Raw genomic sequence first — 6,046 nt, 5'->3', positions numbered from 1 at the left:
ACCTTTGCCTTTCGCGGGCAAGTGCTCTACAAACTGAGCTACCCAAGCACGACTCACGCCCCGTCCTCACAGCTTTACTTCTGCCAGTACCTCGTCTCCTACCTTCCAAACTTTACAGAAGCTGTCCTACGAACCTTGCAGAACTAGCACTCCTGAAAGAAAGGATACTGCGGAGACATGGCTTAGCCACAGCCTGGGGGCATGTTTCCAGAATGAGATTTTCACTCTGTAGCGGAGTGTGCGCTGATATGAAACTTCCTGGCAGATTAAAACTGTGTGCCAGACCGAGACTCGAACTCGGGGCCCTTGCCTTTCGCGGGCATGTGCTCTACCAACTGAACTACCCAAGCACGACTCACACCCCGTCCTCACAGCTTTACTTCTGCCAGTACCTCGTCTCCTACCGAGTTCGAGTCTCGGTCCGGCACACAGTTTTAATCTGCCAGGAAGTTTCATATCAGCGCACACTCCGCTGCAGAGTGAAAATCTCATTCTAGAAACATCCCCCAGGCTGTGGCTAAGCCCTGTCTCCGCTATATCCTTTCTTTAAGGAGTGCTAGTTCTGCAAGGTACGCAGGAGAGCTTCTGTAAAGTTTGGGAGGTAGGAGACGAGGTACTGGCAGAAGTAAAGCTGTGAGGACGGCGCGTGAGTCGTGCTTGGGTAGCTCAGTTGGTAGAGCACTTGCCCGCGAAAGGCAAAGGTCCCGAGTTCGAGTCTCGGTCCGGCAAACAGCTTTAATCTGCCAGGAAGTTTCGTATCAGCGCACACTCCGCTGCAGAGTGAAAATCACATTCTGGCAAAAAGATACTTTTATGTGATGCAGTTGCAATTTTACAAGTTTGAGATTTTTTTACTTTACTTATACTATGTTTTTTACTTTACTTATACTGTGAAACCTTGCTTCTTAACAAATTTCAATTCTATGTGAACAGGGAGTACTCTACAGTACTCTACAGGTTTTGATGACTAAGTTTGCTAGTTTCAAAATATGTGATATAAATGGACAAATCTTTTCATCGCATTGAGTTATAACCTCGCATTTTTTATACCTTCAGGGGGCCATAGACTTTAGTATGACATAAATCTGAACTTAATACGCCAACCGGTTACAGAGGAACAGACTGACAGATGCATAAAAAATGACAAAAAGCAATATTTTATGTGTGATATACGTACAAATTAACAATTCTAGGAGGTTTTCTTTTCTTGTAGTGTGAAACGTTGCCTTTTGTCAAATTTCGTGATTCTAGGCCAACGAAAAGTTGGTGAGTTTTAGAATATCAAAACAAGTGACGTAAATTTCAAAAAATGGTTCAAATGGCTCTGAGCACTATGCGACTTAACTTCTGAGGTCATCAGTCGCCTAGAACTTAGAACTAATTAAATCTAACTGACCTAAGGACATCACACACACCCATGCCCGAGGCAGGATTCGAACCTACGACCGTAGCGGTCGCTCGGCTCCAGACTGTAGCGACTAGAACCGCACGGCCACTCTGGCCGGCAAATTTCAACTAGAAACTTTCACTCCTTCCTGAGAAAATCGGTCTTAACAGACGGACAGACGGACATACGGGAAAAAATGACAAAAAAGATTTTTTCTTATTATGTTATTACAAATTAACAATTGTCGAATTTTTTCCTTTACTAGTACTGTGAAACCTTGCTTATTGTCGAATTCCATGATTCTAGATCAACGGGAAGTACCCTTTAGGTTTTGATGAGTGCGTTTTCGATTATCAATAATTTGACATAAATAGCCGTCTCTTTTGATTGAACTAACTTAGAAACCTTAAATTTTTACACCACTAAGTGATCCTAGACCTTGATGTGTGCATAAATTTGACATTGATAGGTCCACTGGATACTGAGAAAAAACATTCTTAAACAGTCGACAGACAGATTGATAGGTAAGCACACATACCGACAGCAAAGCGATACTGTAAGGGCTCCGTTTTTACAGATTGAGGCACAGAACCCTAAAAATACAGTAAAGTTTAGATGAAGATATTAATGCTTCAGGTGGTCAAACCCCCCCCCCCCCCTCCCCGCTCTCCTGCCGCACCCCCACAGTACAGTGCGTAAGATGTTCACAAAACAGCATGAGACTGTCAGAAAGGTCCTTCTTTGGATGTTGTTCAACTCACGCGCACACTAACTCCGACGACAGTCAACAGTTCAGGTATATATATGCCGACGTCGCAAGCGGAAGACATAGAGGAAGTACATGAGAATATTGAAAGGGTAATACAGTACGTAAAGAGAAATGACAATCTGATAGTTATGGGAGACTGGAATGCAGTTGTAGGGGAAGGAACAGAAGAAATGGTTACAGGTGAATATGGGCTTGGGACAAGGAATGAGAAGGAGAAAAACGGACTGAGTTCTGTAATAAATCTCAGACAGTGATAGCGAATACTCTGTTCAAGAATCACAAGAGGAGGAGATATACATGGAAATGCCTGGGCGTAACGGAAAGATTTCAGTTAGATTACAACATGGGCAGACAGAGACTCCGAAATCAGATACTGAATTTCATGGGTTCCCAGGAACAGATATAGACTCAGGTAACAATTTAATAGTGATGAAGAGTAGGCTGAAGTTTAAGAGAATCAATACGCAATGAAGTGGGATACAGAAACAGTAAATGTTGAAGAGACGCGGATATGTCATCAAAGTGACGACACTTCATGTGAATTTCTGCAGTTTTCTTTTCTGGAAAAAACCACCACAGAACAGTATTTTGCATTTCAATCAAGTCGCAGCATGCGCCCAATCCTAGTTTTAGTTCGGGAGTCAAGATGTGCGGGATAATCTTTGCACACCATGTTCTCTTCTTCAAAACATTCTGGAGAATGTTTTCGGCACTTGATTTAGAGATATGTATACATTTGAGTGGTGTCTGTTATGTCGGGCATCTCCAATGAGGGACAACGCTCATGACGATGGGGCGTGCGATAAGTTGGAAATTTGAGCCGATCAGGGACAGTGTTCGAATGGCTGAAGCGATTATGGCAAATGCTCATGAGAAACAGTAAATATGGGGTCTAGTCTCAGTGTGATACAAATTTTCAACTTCCGCCATTGCATTACCACAACGCCCTGTGCAGCTGGTAGTCACTAATTCCCAGCCGCGCGGGATTAGCCGAGCGGTCTTAGGCGCCGCAGTCATGGACTGTGAAGCTGATGCTGGCGTAGGTTCGAGTACTCCCTCGGGCATGGGAGTGTGTGTTTGTCCCTAGGATAATTTAGGTTAAGTAGTGTGTAAGCTTAGGGACTGATGACCTTAGCAGTTAAGTCCCATAAGAAATCACACACATTTGAACATTTGAATTCCCGCCCATCCCTCCCCCTTCTTATTCCAATCTCTATTTCAAATAAATGATTTACATATATTGCTCCACTCCACGATCGCATGTTCACTGTCCGTTCAAATGCGCATTTGCTGTTTACAGTTGTTAGTTCAAACTGCCTCAGTAGTTGCTGCACAGACGTCGCTTATTCTCCAGGAATAGGTTCAGTTTCAGAACTTTCTGGAAAGATGGTGTACAGCTCACGAAATGCCCAGTATGAGAAAATCAGAGTAATTCGGCGTTTGCATGGTGACTTATCATCAGACATTCTTCCCACAGAACAGTCACAAACAGGACAGGACAGAGGACTAGCGATGTAATGACAGCTGGACCAATAACATGAGAACAGTTGAAAACCAAACACCCGCCACACGGAAGCATCCTCTTGCACGATAACATTCACCCTCACGTTGTCAATTGTATGAAGGATATACTTCAGCGATTTAGTTGGTTAGCCAGCCGTTGTGGCTGAGCGGTTCTAGGCGCTTCAGTCCAGAACCGCGCTACTGCTAGGGTCGCAGGTTCGAATCCTGCCTTGGGCATGGATGTGTGTGATGTCCTTAGGTTAGTTAGGTTTAAGTAGTTGTAAGTCTAGGGGCCTAATGACCTCAGATGTTAAGTCTCATAGTGCTCGGAGCCATTTCAACCATTTAGTTAGTTGGGATCTTTCACTGTGTGATTTTCGCGTCTTTGGCAACCTAGAGGAAGACATGTATGGACGTCAGTTTCAGTCGGACGAGGAAATGCAAGAGTGGGTGCGACTGAAGACCCGTGAGTGGCCGACCGCGTTCTAAGAAACAGGGATTGATCGTCTCGTCTCGCAGAGGGATAAATGTCTTAACACGTGTGGTGATTACTTTTGAATGGAACCATTCCACGGTCCTGTTGTGGCCGGTGTTCGGTTTTCATTTGAGTACCCCTTACAAACCATAAGGTGACTTTCAGAGTATAGGTGCAGACGTAGAGACAGGATCCCCGTTTGAGGACTTGCAATGAAATACGTCGGCCCCCATGCCGGCTGGTGAGCTATCGGCAGTCACGGCTGGGCGCGCCTTATCGCCGTTCAGTGTGGAGCGCAGACGAGGCGCGTTCCCCCGACCGTGTCCGCACACACGACCCGCCCGCGGCGACTCACTCACTCACACATACACAAACACACACACACACACACACACACACACACACACACACACTGCGACGCGGAGCTACGGGGGCGGCCGAGCGGAACTCGACCGGACAGGGAGATAGGGGCAGAGATAGAAAACTACGGGAAGGCCAGGCTGGCTCCGTAATGCCTGAATATATTTCTGCTTGAAAGAAAAATCTAAACTCATATTTTGTAATCGTTAATAAGTTGTTATAGAGTACATACAGCCATATCTAAGATGTGTTATACCTGTCACGTGTATCTGGGTATGTAGCATATTTCCAGCAACAGGCATTTGAGACATTTAACATTTATAACATTTCGTTTTGTAGAAGAGTTGTATTTAATATTTTACTAAACATCGATAAGCTTTACATGATTAAAAGTGAAAAGTACGTGGTGGCACACATTTTAAGTGGCCGGCCGGAGTGGCCGAGCGGTTAAAGGTGCTACAGTCTGGAACCGCACGACCGCTACGGTCGCAGGTTCGAATCCTACCTCGGGCATGGATGTGTGTGATGTCCTTAGGTTAGTTAGGTTTGTTCTAAGTTCTAGGGGACTTATGACCACAGAAGTTGAGTCCCATAGTGCTCAGAGCCATTTGAACCATTTGAACACATTTTAAATAATAAACAGGGCGATTCGAAAAGAAAGAACAGATTTAAACTGTTTATTACAGACAAACTATGAAAGACAGGAACACATTGTAGGGTAAGTGGAGGTAAAAAGTTTTGGTTTCATTAAATATTTTTAAAAGGACTTGCAGCAATACTATATCAGTTATACATGCAACATCTAGTTTGACGTATTAGTAAAACAGTGAGAAGGTTTCATTTTCATCGCCGCGCGGGATTAGTCGAGCGGTCTCGGGCGCTACAGTCATGGACTGTGCGGCTGGTCTCGGCGGAGGTTCGTGTCCTCCCTCGGGCATGGGTGTTTGTGTTTGTCCTTAGGATAATTTAGGTTAAATAGTGTGTAAGCTTAGGGACTGATGACCTTAGCAGTTAAGTCCCATAAGATTTCACACATTTTTTTTTTTTTCATTTTCATCCAATTACTGTTGTTCCTGTTGTGGTCTTCAGTCCTGAGACTGGTTTGATGCAGCCCTCCATGCTACTCTATCCTGTGCAAGCTGCTTCAACTCCCAGTACGTACTGCAGCCTACATCCTTCTGAATCTGCTTAGTGTATTCATCTCTTGGTCTACCTCTACGATTTTTACCCTCCACGCTGCCCTCCAATACTAAACTGGCGATCCCTTGACGCCTCTCAACATGTCCTACCATCCCATCCCTTCTTCTAGTCAAGTTGTTCCACAAAATCCTCTTCTCCCCAATTCTATTCAATACCTCCTCATTAGTTTTGTGATGTACCCATCTAATCTTCAGCATTCTTCTGTAGCACCATACTTCGAAAGCTTCTATTCTCTTTTGTCCGAACTATTTATCGTCCTTGTTCCACTTCCATACATGGCTGCACTCCATACAAATACTCTCAGAAACGACTTCCTGACATTTAAATCTATACTCGATGTTAACAAATTTAT

The 6,046-nt window shown here is 44.4% G+C and overlaps 1 non-coding gene across 1 annotated transcript; it reads left to right on the top strand.

The window, feature by feature from the left end:
- The first annotated feature begins 654 nt into the window (after nucleotides 1-654).
- On the top strand, nucleotides 655-729 carry Trnas-cga (transfer RNA serine (anticodon CGA)). The gene has a single exon. It is a non-coding gene; the product is annotated as a tRNA-Ser (tRNA).
- The last annotated feature ends 5,317 nt before the right edge of the window (nucleotides 730-6,046 follow it).

This window comes from Schistocerca cancellata, chromosome 7 (genome assembly GCF_023864275.1).
Source record: "Schistocerca cancellata isolate TAMUIC-IGC-003103 chromosome 7, iqSchCanc2.1, whole genome shotgun sequence".
Classification (NCBI taxonomy): Eukaryota; Metazoa; Arthropoda; class Insecta; order Orthoptera; family Acrididae; genus Schistocerca; species Schistocerca cancellata.
Note: the sequence above shows the minus strand (reverse complement) of the source record. Positions and strands in the feature narration are given on the sequence as shown.